This window comes from Poecilia reticulata, linkage group LG21, assembly GCF_000633615.1.
Source record: "Poecilia reticulata strain Guanapo linkage group LG21, Guppy_female_1.0+MT, whole genome shotgun sequence".
Taxonomy (NCBI): domain Eukaryota; kingdom Metazoa; phylum Chordata; class Actinopteri; order Cyprinodontiformes; family Poeciliidae; genus Poecilia; species Poecilia reticulata.
In genome coordinates this window covers 12,733,645-12,751,024 of record NC_024351.1, presented here as the reverse complement: position 1 = coordinate 12,751,024, position 17,380 = coordinate 12,733,645, and the positions used below count along the sequence as shown (strand labels likewise).

At 38.5% G+C, this 17,380-nt stretch overlaps 1 protein-coding gene across 3 annotated transcripts in view; it reads left to right on the top strand.

Moving 5' to 3' along the window:
* The first annotated feature begins 291 nt into the window (after window positions 1-291).
* Window positions 292-17,380, top strand: part of sipa1l1 (signal-induced proliferation-associated 1 like 1) — a 70,626-nt gene continuing 53,537 nt past the window's right edge. For all 3 annotated transcript variants that reach the window (XM_008397399.2, XM_008397400.2, XM_008397398.2), the window contains exon 1: window positions 292-536. The gene's annotated coding sequence lies outside the window, so the exon portion shown is untranslated. The remainder of the gene's footprint in view (window positions 537-17,380) is intronic.

Here is a 17,380-nt window from a genome sequence, read left to right as displayed (position 1 = left end):
AAAAAAAAGTTTTTATTTTTCCGTATTTATCAAGTTTTTGCCCTCTCTCTCTCTGTACACAGGGCGTTGCTGATCAGCCCTCAAACCAACCACAGAAACCGCTCAGAGCTGCATCCGAATCTGTTGCTACAGCAACGGTCTCCCTCTAGCCCATCTTTTACCCAGCGGTTTGCCCATTCGTCCTTTACCGTCCATTCACAGTCATATCGCGAGAGCACACAATGCCTTCAATGAGAAACACGGAGCCGTTGAGGCGTATCGCGAGATTACGTCAGGGGGGAGAGGCGGTGACCTCATCGTCGTGGCGAGGCGGAGCGAACCGCTGCAACTTTGGATGAACTTCTGATTTGAACAAACCGAGGCGGTTGGGGAAGCGCACGGAGCGGCAGATAAAAGAGGTGCAGAATTCCCTCAGGATTTCTGCTCTTCTGTTAAACATATCAGACATTACAGACGCGGTTTATTTATTCCCGTTATTGACCAGCGGTTTCCCCCTCTTCTTCCCAAGGAGGCAGACAAGGTGGAAATGAATAAAGGTAAGTGCATGCTCACGGCTCTGTTCTGTTGGGTCTTCACGTTGACACACAAACGCCACAGGAAACCTTATGTTGTCAGCGTTTCTGCGTATTTAGAACCGACTCATGCATCAATTTAAGGTGACAATTGGAGGATAAAACTAAACAGAAAAGTTGAGCTAACGGTCAGGTAACTCCGCGTGTCTGTGGCCGTGCATGTTAGCTACGGTCTMAATCAATTAGCTTAATTTCTCTGATTTATTGCGCCCTTTTTGCGGTGAGAAGCTTTCGGTCCCTTTCCAGGTCCATCATCCTAACGCACAGCACTTCTGAAAATGAAGACGATTCACCCWTGCTCCTAAAGAGACAGGAAATGGTGCAAAACGGATAAAGATAATSGTAATTGTTTGTTTAAGTCATTCCGTGACTGCAGCACAATTTGCGATGGCAAATCGCAACCGCTGCCGTGGGTTTCCTGTCYGTCTCCATCACGCTGATTGTCTCTTTCATTTGGGACTTTGAGCAATGCTTATGCGAAGGTGTACATCAGGTTATCGTAAGAAGAAATTGCTGGAGTCTTGTAAGGTGCTAAACTGCGTTGCAATTTGACAGAGACGCAAACGTGAGTTCTTGCAAGATAAATTCCTGGAAAGTGTGATTAGTCGTGCTTAATCTGTGACGAATTTGCATGGCAATTGCAGCAACTTGTCTCAGTGTTGGTCACTGTCAAGACCTATATCATTAATCAAAATGGCGGTCTGTTTAGACAGATTTGAAAAGTGCTATGGAAAATGCCACAATAGAGGGTTGAGTAGAAGCTTTCACGATGCAGTTATTTGACAGAAATGAACTGTATTCGTCAAGCAGCAATTTACAAATGTTCTGGATTTGCAGAAGTTTGCTTCTTCTCTGCTTTGATGACATCCTGCCAGGAATGTTCATTGTAAATGGACCCCCCACAGATGCTCTTTCTGTTGTTGTTATTGCCCTGTCCACCTGTGGAGTCTTCCCTCAGGCTACCAGCTCCAGCCCTTCAGGGGGCCAGCATGCACAGCAGCGGCATTCTGCTTCCTTCTTTTGACAAGTCCTAAATGAGCATGTCAAAAAAGATGACATCTCTGTTCTGTGGGCAACTGGAAAGGGTATAATTTTCAACTTAAAGCACAGCTGCAGCATTGCCAACGCTTTCTTTCTTTCTTTCTTTCTTTCTTTCTTTCTTTCTTTTTTTCGTCCTGGAATGCATTTGGTTTGTGGCATTGCAGAATTTTCTGCATGAAATTGAGAAACTTTTACACATTAGCTGTTAAAGATTTGCTGCCATCAGCTCTGCCTGGCGAGAGTCGGTGAATACCAAGGCTGAGCCGATCTGCGGGCTGTGTCGCATTTACAATATTAAGTAGGCTGCTGAAATTGCTTGTGTAGGTGGAGGCGCGCATGTTCTGTCACACATGGAGCTGGCGAATAAAGGAGGAGGTGGGAAAACGGAAAAGAGAAAAGTATCAGGGCTTTTGATGGACAGTTAAAAGATTATTTAAAGGCCTGGTGATGTAGAATATCTGAATTATCTGCTAATGTTCCTTGATTAGGCTGCTGGAGAYGGCTGAAACCTTCCTCTAAAAGGGTTTGAGCGCTCTTTATTTTAAGCACAGGAGAGGATCTCATTTTAATCTCTCAGGACCTTGGTTATTTCTTGAAAGCCAAATCTTTGAGTTTAGTTTCAGATGCCGTATGCTTCTGATTTTGTRCTGGAGAAGACGAGGTATTTGGCTGTGCATGTGGAGAATGTTACAAATGTTCCTTCAGGAAAAAAAAAGAAAAGAAAAAGAGGACCTTTCAGTAAGCCAACTCTGCAGCTGAAGCTTTTATTACWCACATGCAATGCATCACTAACAGTGGCTGATAATGGGGTTTCACCTGTTTATGACCTCCCACGCGGTTACTGTTTTAGTTCTGTTGCTCTTTCCTCCATCTCTACCACCTACGATCCCTCCCTCTCTTTTTCTATCTCTGCCAGTGTCTTTTTCTCAAGTCTCGCTTTCTTCCTCTTAGGGAAGGCCTGCCARGACTCTGACATTCTCATCATTTCTACCCACAACTTTCACCCTATTTTACCCCCTTTTTCTCTCCGTTTCATAAACTTTCTCATCAGTCTTTTTGGGCGGACTGCACTCRTCTTTTGGGTTTATATTGTTTGTACACTTTYGAACTTCCCACTTRTTCTCTTTATTYTGAATTTTGATAATCGGAACTGGTAGACRGATTTCTGCTTGTCACATATGACATCTGTCCCAGAAGTTTGGAGAAAACATAGAAGAAAAGGTTTTGTTTGGTGATGACCTGGTTAGGGTTTTCTTCGTTAGTACCAATTTCTTTCTGCTGGTTATGGRTTTTCTTTTCTTCCAAGGAATAATACATGTAAAAGAAGGAAAAAAATGTCGTAGTTCTTGATAAAAAAAAAATCATATTTATTCTTTGGTCAAATTAGTTTCACTTTWAAATGTACTTACTGTTAAGTGATGCATTCATAGACTGGTGAGATGGTTTTGAATGCATTTAACAAAGAAAAACATTTGACCTGTTGARTACTGATCTATTAAGACTCATCTGATTCCAATATCTGGCTATCTTATAAACATCTTTATTCTGATTGATGGATGGTGTATAGTAGGAGTGGTAGCTAAAGAGAGGAATTTGTTTTCAAATATTAAATTATTGGTTGATTTTTATGAAATCAACCACAAAAATTGTATGCTGGAAGTAATTTCATATAAACTCTGACATAAAAATAAAAGGAAGAGGGTAGAAACTTTAAAGCTGATGTATTAACTGGACATACAATGCATAAATATTTAAAAAAAAATTTTTTTTAGCCCAATTATAACAATGAGAATCACAGTAAAACAACCAACCGGTTCATATTACTCGCTCAAACAAACCGCTTTGGTCAATTTGCAAATTCCAACAAAATATTAAATGTTTCAAAACATAAACAAAGGAGTTTACATAAAGACATGGATGTAGCTTTGCTCAGATTACTTTATCTGTGTGCTCTTTTGAAGTGGAAGCCCTGCTCTTCGCTTTCTCGCAGCAAACAACCCTTGCAGTGTTTTCTCTGATATGTGAAATTGCATATCTCTTTGATCCATAGCATTTTGGAAAGGATGGCACTGAAGCGCTGCTGAGGCKTTGACAACGGCTTTCATTGCTGCTSGAAATAGAAAAACTGGGTACAAGGGGTAAGCACTTACTTGAACCCAATTCAAGTAAGTAGTGAACCCATAAAAGCAAAATTTATCTGATGTTGGAACTCTTTGCYATTCCCATTTTTTGTACGTCTAGTTAAATACCTCCTTAATTACAATTGAAAGTGGATTATAGTGGATAGAAGTGATGGATTATCAAACAACTGCCGGTTTCAGTTGTGATAGRTGAGGAAAAACTCTTAAGAACATCATGAAACAATGACAGCGCAGGCAAATCCAGGCAGAAGCAAACGGAGGGAACATATTGTGCAGATGGAGACAACAAGATAAGGGCATATTTACAGCAAAACAGCACTTTAATGTTTAGTTATTACAAATGAGTCTGAGATATGTCAGGGTTTCCCTGTGTTTTATAAGCCTGGCGGGCCACCAGGCTTTACTTGTGGCCCCACCAGGCTAAGCATTGCGTATTTATTTAAGTCTTTTTAAAATGTTTGCATTTTTTAAGACTTTATAGTTGGTGTTTAGGTGTTATCTTCCTATCTTTCAATAACATAATTATTAAGTGATATTTAAACATTTTCTGTCAACTTTAAACATTTTTTAACTCAAAAACATGACGGGTTGCTGGGTGAATGACTGCCCTAGCATCCAAACACCGGGCTTAGCACGTTTTCTGGGGGAAACCTTGTTTGTCATACCAAAATCTAATGRAACATATCAAGAAAAACTGGAAAAAGCTTTTAAAAGTTAAATGTAGATTAATTGGTGACCAAGGTTTCCATCTTTTGCTACAAGATGTATAATTTAGGCTGAGCAATAACTTAATAATGGTTTCTACAGTGAGCTAAATGTGGGGATCTAACTTTGGATTAGTGCTGGATTTGAAAAGCAGGTGTTTGAGGAGCTCGTTTTGGTTACTGAGGTTTGATATTTGTACTCRGTATTAAAACTCTTAATATGAGAATATCTGCAATATGTTGAAGGTCAAGGTTTGAGGTTTATCGATTTAGTTACACTGATTGTTTTCCTGGGATCTCCTCTCTGACTCGGTTATGACATAGGAAGAACACAACTGAGGACAAAAACTGTAAAGCTTAACTTCTAGCAAGCTAKGGAACGTTGCTGAAATTCCTACCAACTGTCTCACCATCTGTTTCCAAGCRGAGAGCTTCAAATTTCTGTCGTGGTGTATGACTAAAAGGATGTTGCTACTGTTGGCTGTGTGTGATGGTATTTGTGAAAGAAGTGCTGTTCTCACCCGTTTGGGATTGTTAATTGCTAATGTCTCTCTAGAAGGTCTGGAAATCATTGGGATATTTTTTTTTATTTTAAATATCGGCATTGGTGCAAATTAGCAGAAATGAAAAATAATACCTGACGGTGCATTTGTTAGCTTTGTTTTTTYCCCCCTCACTTTGGTTAAAATATTAAATGCTACCTTATTTTAATCTTGCTTTTGTTCCTCAAAGGATTATTTACTTAATTTTCAGACCTGTTGAGAATATTTAGTTTTCCAGATATTTCCAATTTCAGAGTTGAAAACCGGTGTACTTACTTTTTACCACATAGATAAACAAATTTGGGCTCAAGAAACTATTTTCAAGAGTAGTTTTAATAATAAGCATAGCAATGACACCAAKCAGTCAAGCAGTAATTGAACCTGACCAATTTTCTCATAATTAGTCCTTTCCAGGTCAAAGGCAAAAACATTATGCTTTCCATCCCCTGTACATTCAATTTAACCCAAAATGTTGAAAGAGCCATATTGGACCAAAAAAAACCAAATCTGTCTGGAGATGCAAAAAGTTAAAAACCTTACATAAGACTTATAATGAAGGCTTTAATAGTCTATATTAGCTRTGTTGGTCTACTATCAAAAGGACTAAGTGTACATAATGAGCATTTATGATTAAATGTTTATTTTCCCTGCAGTGCGTCCTGGAGGGATTGACACACCACGTGACTACTCTGTGGTACGATGGTGCTTTAAGTTTAACTTCTATCACAATATTGATGTATCATGTTTCGTTGCATTGATAAAATTTAAGAAATGCAATAAACAAATCAGACTTTTGATGTAATTTTTATTTTGAAAATTCGACAGGGAACGATGGTAATTTTTTCCTTTTGGAACTCGAAAAATCTGCTCCCAAATGCAGTTTGCATAACAACGATTGCACCTTGTAAATAATCACCATTAAGTGTGATTGAAAAAAMCCCCCTACAAAACGGAACGTGCATATCGTGCCCCTTATCTGAGCAACAAACAGGGTGCAATAAAAAAACGCMGCCAGCAGTTATAAATATAAAACAGCAGCTTTTTGAAAAAGTAAAGTATATAAAATTWAATTAATACATTTTAAGTTTGATCTCTGTGCAAATGCCAAGCAAGTCAGTGCAAGGGTAAAACGCAGCAGCATTCTCTTCTCTTTTGACACGCAACCAATGCAGCCATCCTCGGACCTGAGCAACAAAAAACAATAATATYGCYAAGTGTCATTCCAAATGTATACTGAMAAAAATCACCACTTTCTTTTAATCTGTCTTCCTTTTGAAAAAACTGGCAACTGTTTGCTCTGCTGGTTTGATTCCCTGCTTGTCCTCAGGTCACTGTACTACTTTATATATTGATGATTGAGGGGAGAGAGAGACTGGTAGTGGCTGCTAAAGTTAGGTCTCATAGTATGATGTTTAATTTTTAAAGCAAACATTCACTTTCACCTTCCTCTTTCTCACACACGTGGAGATAAAATTAGCCTATCCTCTGCACAAACTGAATTTAAGTGCATCTATTTCTGGAAAATATTGCAGTTTGCAAACACTTTTGTTGCTAGATCTAGAGACTTTGTGGAAAATGTTTTCACGCCTTTTGTTTTTTACTTTAAACATACCGTGAAGCCTTTCTGTGGGTGAAAGTTTCTCTGGCTGGCTCTCTAAGCACCCACGGAGGACATCACACCCATGCTTCAAGATCAAAACACAGAGAGCTACACCAAGAAAAGTGGCAGCTGACTTCAGCAGTTTGTCTACTGAGTGGCAGAGGGGACTAGGAGCAGCACGGCAGCTGACAGGGACATGAGTGTGACTGAAAGGGGAAAACGCATCCCGTAAAACGTCCCTGGGCTGCCATGAAGTATCATCTGACTTTGTGGGAAATATTGCAAAATCTGAGTGGGAAAAACGAAAACTGAAACAAACCAGTAGAAAATGCATCCCGTCTTGTTCTGTCATGCCACACAGTGCAGACATTCTCCACATACAGAGGTGATGCATGGAGGTTTTAACCTTATTCCAGCTTTGAAACTGATTGATTACATATCTGGTAATTGACATCAAATGTAGCTCTCGAGTTTTCCCCCTGGGCTGTTCTCCCCGCCTCACTAAGACTCAACAAACCAAACGGATAATCTTGTGGCTAGTTGAGGTTTCTGGTGATGTCGCTTGGGGAGGGTTAGGAGACTGGATCAAAGATTTCACACAGGAGTGTGGGTTGTTGCTTTATACATCTGTCAAAACAAGAACTCTCCGCTGCTGGCAAACGCTCACCATCCGAGGAACAGCTTTGAAGTAAACCTTTTACTTTCATGCTTCAGTCGACTAGCTTTATTTAATTACTAGAGTTGGGATCGAGTTCTTAATCTTTTCCTGTAATCTCAACAGGAAATTATCGACATCCCTGAATACCTACACGTTCTCCTAGAGCCCCAGACGTCCTTTTTACTTGATGAAATGTCAACTATAGTTAGTTTCTTGTGTTTTGAAAGAAACCGAAAACTTTAGTTGGCCTCTGATAAAACACATTTGATTACTTTGCAAATACGCTTTCAAATCCAACTTACTTTTGTGACGTTTAGTTTATGCATAGATGAGAAGTTACAGATTTTTAAACTTTCAGAAAAGAGCCCCTATGTAAACTAATTTGTCCAGGAATGTTGGGTAAAGACTACACTCTTTTTCGTCAAGTGACTGTCTACACTTTACCAAATCACATGTGGCAGGTATTATTTTCAGAATGCCAGCTGAAAGACGAGGCTGGTTGCACACCGAAGGCATCGTTTTGTGAGCAGCACACCATTCAACGACGAGAGAGCCTAATAATTGAAGACATCTTGGATTTGTCAGTTCCAAGGAGGTCGTGCGTTGTGCCATGGTTAATAAAACGCATAAATCCTGTTTGATTTACTGGGGGCTGCAACAGCTTTTGGCTGAACCTTCACCAGTCTTCCTGCTTTGCAGCTCCATGAGCACACTGAGGGATCCTGCTGAGAGCGGTCAATCTGCCTCTCACTACTTTTATGGCACTTGCATTCCAGGCTGCAGGCTGTTCTGTTGGTTGGGATGTTTCAATCTCCATCAGGTGAAAAATCAAAACGTTGAAGCTGAATTGGACAAAAATGTGTCCATGAGTAATCGTTGTGAGATGAAGCAAGGATTCTTTTTCATTTGGTAAAGTTTTCATGACAGTTCAAGACAGATGAGATTATTTTTCTCTATAGCAAAAATAAAAACCATAACTCCTATGGATCAGTCAGATTTTCTGAAACCTTTTCATATTTTAAGTGATTTTAGTAAGTTTTAATCATGGGGCTCTATAGCATCTTTTTTTTCTTTCCGTTTTTATTTTCCGTTTTTTCCGACTTTTTCTATTTTTCTGAATTCCATTTTTGTCGCACTTAAACCATATTTATTAACCTGAAACGTGTGTAATTGTGTAGTGAATGAAAAATAATTCAATATATTAATAGCCAGAGAGGTTGGCATTAAACTGTTTAATGTGAATGTTTAGCACAACATTGAGTGCTTTTGAAAGATATTTAAAAGTCCTTAAAATCATTTTGTTTAGAAACGGAACACATTACTCTTATTTCATATTTAAAAAAAAAAGAAAATATTCTGTAATTTACTGATAATCTACACTTTAACTGTGCTTAGTAAAATTAAAATGGTAACATTATCATAGTTGAAATTGCAGATAAATTTCAACAGGATTAGGGTTTTTGTTTCACTTTTGATTGTAAATTTGAGACAGACAAGCCTACTTTAGGACAGATAGTAAAACTTGATAGGTTTAACCTGCAGACAAACTCGGGGTAAAAAAATAAAATTGGTTTACAACATCTGGCTTGCAGGTGAGAGAAACGGAAACTAAAACAGGAAAAAGATGCTCAGTCACTGTATAATATTTTGCACTGATTTGTTGCAACCTTTCAGTTTTCTTTCCAAGAAATAATATTTTGACTTGTAGGAAAATGTCCTTGGCTGCTGCCGTTACGTTTCATATTTTAGGGCTTTTTAAAGTGCAAATGTTATGTGGTATCATTCATTTACTAGATTAATTTCATCTCATTTTCAGCTGAGCCTCAGGTTTGCATTCACACTCAGAGGAATGTGTGATAGTGTTGTGTGTACACAAGGATGACCTCACCGTTTTCCTCTCTGTTGAAGCTCAGCATGCTGTAAAACAATGAAATCTGTGTGCCCCACTTCCCACCCTGCTCCTTCTTAAAGGGTACCTGTCCCCACCACAGAGTTGTACATTTACTTCCTGGTTTAGAAAGGTTCCTAAAATATTTACTGAACTAGTTAATGATTATTTGAACAAGCGCGATTTGAAGTGTTTGGTTTTAAAGACTGACGCAGCAGAGAAATGACCTCCACCTGCTGTCCTAACTGTGGTGACCTTTGAGTAGGTGAGAACGTGAACTTTTGCTTTGATCGTAAAAACTTGAAGGTATCCATTTCCTTAATATGTATGTTAACACGGGCAAAATCAAAGGGCAGCCCTTTTGGATTGCTGGACTTTAGAAACCCCAGGTCTATATTTCAGTTACGTTTATCCTCTTTTCCCTTTTTTTGGCTCAGAGTTTTGCTTCTGCTTGGTTTTTTGATTAGAAAAATTACTAATTTATAGCTGCACCACTTATTAATGCTCATAAATTCATGTCCAGTTACAGATACTACCGTAATATGTAGTCATATTTATTTATTTTTTAAATAAATCTCACATTAACACAGATTAGTAGTTTCTTGTGGTTATATCAAATCAAATATTAGTTTTTAAGATGACACATTTTTATAGCAATTTGCATGCTAGAATTTGATATCAGTGGCAACAAATTAACATTTTACTCTCTCATCTCTCAATGCAATTTTTCAGATTCTTTTGTGACTTTTAATACTTTGGGAAATTCAGTGGATCCCCGCTTATTCCTGCTTAGATTCACATGTAAGGAGATTTTTCTTTGTGTTTCAAAGGGGCATTTTTTGGAAGAAAATGCCCCTTCAGAAGCTGAAATACCTGAATGTGGTGCTGTTTGACACACTATTGGCTGACGTTTGCAAGAAAAGCCAAAGAGTGCACCGATTATCAGTACTTCCAAGAGTGGCAAAGAGGAAGACCAAAGATGTTAGCGTCTGCGGTAGTGCTACGATGGTTTCCACTGTGCATATTAATGTATATTTTGTTGTTGTACTGTTAAATGTAAGGATGTTTTTAGAAGGGATCTCACATAGCGGTTATGGTCGCTTACCACTGTAGTACATTTAGTCTAACAAATAGGTTGAATATCCAATTTGCATGCAAAATGTGAATTTCTGACACTAACTACATTATAAACAGTCTTTTACAATATTTGTGATATATTACAACCTTTATATTATGTGACTAATATATCCACTGGAAACATTTGCTTACATTTAAGACAATAAAAAAACTGCCTAAAAATAACCAGAAAATATTCAAAACACAATCCAGATTTCCACTTTTTGCTACATATTCTGATTAGGGACCAATCATAACAGCTAACAGCACCTTTTACAATGATAATCCTCTAAACAAAATTTCATATTTTGAGTTGGTCTCCCACATGGTCTGATTTGCTGCCATTTTGTGTTCCCTTATTAGTCGAGGTTGTAGAAAGCAAACAAAGTTGTGTTTGTTTCCATGATGTTGAACTGATAACAGTGCATGACTTTGAACGGTAAGAAATGTGACTTTTTAACACAGCTCTTTGTCAAAATGGTCATTTTCTTAGTTAGTATTGTTTCATTGCATTCTAAAAATCTTCCCTCCTTGTTGCACCTGCCTCCTATAGATCTCACCCTGCCATCATGGTATGCTACTTAATCACCCAGACCGAGTGGGCCGCTCCGTGCYGTTGATGCTTCAAACGGTCATTGGAGCAGATTTACCTCATAGCGCTTTGATCCATTTTAGTAGCCTTCTGACAGCTCCCAACTAATGCCTCCGTCGGGTCTCATCCGTGGCGGAGAGAAAGGCTTGATGAGTGGCTTGTGGATGTTGATGGTTTTCATTAACTGCCTCGTCAGAGGAGAGTTTTGTTGCCTTGGTGGTACTTTCTAATGACGACAGACTTTTGTGGAAGGGAAAGCTTATTCATTGAGGCCCCACCGGGTGGTTTTTAATGAAACGACTGTCAGGAGCCCTTTAACATCTCTGCATGAACTTGATCATAAAAAGCTGCTTTTGAAGCAATGTAACAATGAACGTACTCACTTCAACTTACATTTCATAATGTCTGTGTTTTGTAGTCTTACCACTGACATGCAGGGTGCAAAGAATAATTGCTTTCCTTCCATAAAGAAATGTACTGAATATTGTATAGCTTTGCAAATGAAGTTTGTGCCTGTGTTAGAAATCATACAGTCACTAAAGCTATAATAGGTTCTACGATGACTTGAATAGGATGATTGTAGTTGAACATCACAGTCTGTACCAGAGATGAGAAAAGTATCTAGAGGGTAGTTGCTCAAAGCACCATTGCTTCCTGACATGAGATTCAATAAGGAAATGTTGCCAGGCAACTGGTGCTATTCCACTTTTGGGTACTATTGCTTGGTAACAAAATAGTTTTTTAGGATAATGGCAGAATCAGTATTAGAAATAATAATGGTTTAATGTACTTATCAGCAGTGTGCAGAGTTTAAATCTGGATATGTAGTGCCATGTAATGAGAACCTAACAATGTGTAAATGCGGGAAATAAGAAGCCACTTTCCTGTTCTTGTATAACATAATTTTTAATAAGCGCTCCCTTTTGTGCTCAAGCATCATTTTGAAGTTTTCGTTTTCAATTATTCCCTGCACATCCCCACAAGTTTCAGCTATTTGAGCACACTTGTCTCTCAATGCACCTATCCTTTCAAATAGCCAATGGTGCACAAGAGGGAGGTGGAGTAGGAGGAGAGAGATGGTGTGAACAAGGCCTGCGGGGGTGGTGCTGGGTTACATAATATCGGATGAACCCAGCTGCGTTCTGTTGTTTAGCCCATGGGTGAAGGAGTGCCAGCCAAGCTGACTGATGTGTCCACCTGTGCTCGTCAGAATATGATCTGGATTAGAGTATAGGTCAACAAACGGATTTACACGGACTGCACCGATCACGTGTAGTCAGCCGAACGAGCAGAGCTTGAAACCACAGTGCCGACTTTGCTCCTCCAGCACTCTGTTGCTATGGCGGCACCGTTGTTGTGTTGTCAGAAACCTTGGGGTTTAATGACGATGCAGTATTCTAACAACAGTAATTAGAAGCTGTTTTTCCTTCCCTTCTTTCTTTTTAACATAATAAATGTTATTCTCTCATGTAACACATTCTTGTGCATGCAGCTTCGTTGAAAGTGGAGCAATGAGCCAACAAGAAACGCCTTTTTCATACTGTTCTGTAGAAAACAATTGTTTGTAGATGTTGCTGCCATTACACGCAATTTAAATTAGCATCATTCACAAGGTTTCTCCCAGAAAGCTTGCTAAGCCTGGTGGTTGGGTGCTAGGGCAGTCATTCTTCCAGCGGCTCGAGTTTTTGAGTGAAAAAATGTTTTTGTTGACAGGAAATTTGAAAATATCACTTGATAATTATGTGTTTTTGAAAGATTGGAAGATAAATACCAGAACACCAACTATAAAGTCTTAAAAAATGCAAACATTTTAAAAAGATTTAAATAAATAAGTGATGCTTAGTCTGGTGGGGGCGCAAGTGAAGTCTGGTGGCCCGCCAGGCTTATAATACACTGGGGTAAACCGTGATTTAATAATGCTGGACAGAAGACTCTGGGTTTATGATCTTAGTTAGTTTAATTAATTAGTTTTTCTGATTTAGTACGGTGAATTCAGTGCCTTCAGTTTCCAAAAATGATTAGTAAATGACTTCAAGGCCGGTAGACCTGTTTCTGTGTAAAAACCTTTGACTGGATTATCTCTGGTTTGGCTGTGGCCACAATAAGATCTAAAGGGAAGACAGAGGACCTATTGGAAAAGCCTCTGGCACTGCTGTTAAAAGTCCCAACAGGAACTCATTTCCTTTGTTTTGCTTTCATTGACATCATTCCAGCTTTAATCTGGTTCAACTAAAAAAAAAAAGGTCAGCAGGAATTTGATAGCCAGCAGCAGGTGCTTTCCCACTTTCCTTTTCAAAATATATAGTATTTTCTATCTGCTACTAACTTCAAACACTTAACTTTGAAAATAGTAAAATACTTAACAATAAAAGAGTCAGTTTTAATACTGAAAGAGTGGTGACTGTGTGGGAGGGTGGGAAAGGTGAAGCCTAAGAATATTCAGCCCTCGCACTTAATTGTTTTATTTTGCCAAGAAAAGCCCCAAATGCCGGTAGTCAAGCAACAGCCTGACCCTTTCTTTGGGTTTGAGCTCTGGGGCTGAGGGCACTGCTCAGAAACCATAGCAGTAACCCTTTTATTCAAAGAGGCTTTCACTTTGGGAGGTGCACACCATCACATCTGTCAAAGTGTCATGGAGCTTGCTGTCTGCAGCATTAATCCTACTGCCCTCTCATCTTTTTAAAAGCACCGTTTATCAAGGAACCYCTCTATACTCTTTTCTCACGACCATTAAGCATGCACATGTCAATCTTCTTCAGCATCTTTTGCTCAGATGGTTTACATAGCATTTTGCCACTTGGCTGGCAAAGCCTAAATAATTCAAGCATGCACTTTATATTTAGTTGTAGCTGCTATTTATACAAAATGTTTTTTTCACACAAGTACACATGATTTAGAAACTTCTAAAAATATTTTAACTCCACTTTCCTGCAATTTGTCAAAATATAGATTGAAATAATATTTTTATTAGCTTGGCGTCAAATTTGAAATGACGGGAATAAGCAACGCTTCCATTTTAATTTATTGACCAATTGTTTGCATTTTTATTTTTACCTGCCTCTAGTGATTTTATTAAATTATTTTATCTCTTTAAGATTTAAAACCAGCGTTTAATGTTTATTCTAGCTGATGATTAATGGTTTTTTTCCGTACCATTTTCTCAAAATTAAAATGATTAAAAGAATTATTAATGCAGTCTTAAAATTTTACTTTAGCCATTTACACATTTAGTGTGGCTAGTTTGATGAAAACAGAAATTTTTCTTTTGTCCTCACCTTAACTCTGAAATTTCCAAAATGTTGCCATTCCAAATCCATAACGTTTCTTTGAAAGCTCAAAAGGGAACATCGGTGTGTTTGTGTTAGCCTTCCTGTTATCTGCTGAAACTCTGGCGTTTTCTCTCTCCTGCAGCCTGAATGAACCACACACTTCTTCAACAGTGCAGTTGAAAATTTTCAGTTTCAAAAGTAACGAATGAATGAACATCAACCAAATAGGGTTTTATTATTGCAGGAAACATTAGCCTATAAAACAGTAATTTCCTGTTGGTTAGACCTTGAAAACTTGTGCTTGCTTTTGTATACAGTTGTCATCTCACCTCCTTTTGAGTTGTTTAGTTAACTCAAACTGTTCTCGTGCAAAACGTGCCAGGCTTTGTTTTTGTCTCAGCCTGTAATGATGCTACCGGGTCCTTTGTTGTGTTGACACGCCAAACGGTTTGAAAGCACCAGACAAAGGGAAGAGAGAGCGAGAACAAGGCACTGGGCTAATTGCTATAAGTATAGGGATTGTGTTTTCAGATGTCGGGTTTAAAAGCGCTTGTGCACACATTCCTCACACATCCCTCTCTTATTTACCTTGAGCTGAAAGCATTTCTTTGAGAACTGTTGTTGGATTGTGAAATGGTATATTTCTAGCTTACACTACTCCAGAAATACCAGTTGTATGCAGGATCCTGTACTCGTGGCTAAAAATTGGGTAACTGCAGAGATTACATTATGTTTGCAAAGATGTGCTACGGTTGTCAAGAAGTGGCATTTTTTGTTACTACTAAAAGATTGGATTCATTAAGAGCTATAAATGTAATCAAATCACCATACAAGTCAGTTTTGCATGCAAATTATATATTTGGTTTGTTAGATTAACTTTCCTTGCCCAGAGTGCGATGTTAATGACTTTGTGAGATAAAAAAAACAAGTTTGCTGATATAGTTAAGCAAGTTTCTCATTGTACAGCTAGCAAAGTTTGCATGGTGACAGTCGTGCAAAATACATATTGTGGATATTGAATGTTGGCACAGTGTATGTATAATAGTTGTGAGACTCAATTAAAATGTTTTAATGAGTTAATTGAAGGTTCTGTAATTAATCAAACAAAATAAGCAACATTTTCAATTCAACTCCCCCATGATCCAGGGAAAGCAGTTTTGTTGTTGTTGTGCGTCAGATTTACAGGTGTACTGGAAACACAATATTAATGTTCCGGCTCGGGACTCTTGTATGTTAAAAAAAAGCAATAAATTAGCTTGTTAAAATCTATCTCTATGTAATTACTCAGAATTAAATTACAATCTCTGTCCCAGTGTAAAGGTAGAGAAGATTGCACTTGAAATTGGCAAGGTGTTTTTAGAAGAAGAGAAAAAACATCTTTTTCTTGGGTTGCTGCTCTACTCCAAATCACCTTGGAGATCTTGTCCCAGGCGAGACAAGAGCCAAGAGCCCTTATTGCAACCTGGCACTGCCACAGCTACTTCTGTTACTGCTGTGGTTTATGGTGTGAGCTGTTGTAAAGAAAACAAAATGGAAAGCTGCAGGTTTTTTTTTTTGGTATAAGGCTCTTGTGGACCCCAGTTTTATTAGTTCTGAGGCTTGATATGTGGGAACTGTGATTTATAGCTTTCATTATCAAGTTTTTACCACACGGTTGGATCCCAACAGGCTCCCCACAGACCAGCTGACTCTCAAAATAGCAGTTGAGGTTTTCACTTTAACAAACTGCGGTTAGACAGAGGTGCTGAAAAGCGGAGACTCGTCTGTGGTGAAGCTTTGATCACAGAGACTAAATGGTAATGCTTTGAAATGTCTACATCAGGTGCAGGTAGCTTATGGAAATCAGGCTTCATGGACGGGCACTTGGCACATGGAAGCGGACACACACTTCACAGAAAGCTGTAATCTTTGATATTTGTGCTGTTTGCCTCTTCGGTGGAAACTGAACATACTGTACATCTTAGAGTTGAGATGAGGGAAGTAGAGAGAAGAGAAAAGCGTTTCCAGATGAACTTGTGAACTCAGATTTGGACTTATTTATATCTTTAGCATTTACTTTTTCCACCATCTGTCTTGGTGTCTATCTGTAACAGTTTCTTTGATGAAATATTTTGTGCAAGTATTTATCCTACATATATATTTTTTATCCTCTTACTTGGCCACAAATCATCTTAATTTAACTGGATCTGGTGTTGACGCTGCTGATTAAATCTCTTTTGGAATTGACAGACAGTTTTAAATGAATCCTTTTGAAGTTCCTGACTAAGCTCAACTCCTTTGCTAGGCTAATTTATCAAAAGCCACAGCCTATTTCATGTGCACGGTTTGGAAACCTTCTTTACAGGCTGTGAAACTGCATTTTCCACATTTACTTGGTTTTCACTTCCTCTGTGTCTTACGTGACCTGCACTGCATTCTCTGTCTAGACAGCTGCTGATGTGCTGGGAAACTGCACAGAGTCCAATTTAAGGATTGATTACATTTTTTTTTTTTTTTTTGGAAGTAGGACAACTCTGTGTTGTTGTCCACGTAGAATCAGGGCAGGAATATTTTACAAGATGGATTAATAATTCGTCAGTCTAGTTTTAGCCTTGCATTTAGCAAAAACAATTTTCATGTAAGCAAAAACAAAATCAGGATGTACAGCTTTTCCTAAATGACTTGAATTATTGAGAGAGCCACACTGCCAGTCAAATGTTTTTCATTTAATTTTCCATTGTTTTAAGCCACAGTGATAAGACACCAAGGTGAGGTAATCAACGTTAACAACGACCTTTGAATGCTGCTCCAGTCTAAAACACATTGGTTCCTCCTTTCTGTTTCTCATTCTCCTCTCTCTCTGCCCTGCTTGTAGATTTCAGCACTAGTGTGATTTACAGCCATAGCAGATGATCTGCTACTTGGTCATGCTTTTCCTTCTTGCCACATTTTCTCAATTCTCCTCTGTGCAGATGATTCCCAGGCTTCTCTGGAACACACACACACACACACACACACACACACACACACACACACACACACACACACACACACACATTGTTTTTTATTATATTTGTCGTCTTTTCCACGTCGTTTTAAGTGATATTTGACGTCATCACCGGTTTGCACCTTTTAAGTTTTTTGAAAGCTTGTATTATTCTGTCATCTTTTGTAAGAAGACGGGTTTAGTGGTTGTATATGTATTCTGACGTTTAAAGCCTATGTGTCCCTTGGGTGAACTTCAAAATATTCTTTGGCTTGTCGATGAATACTGGATA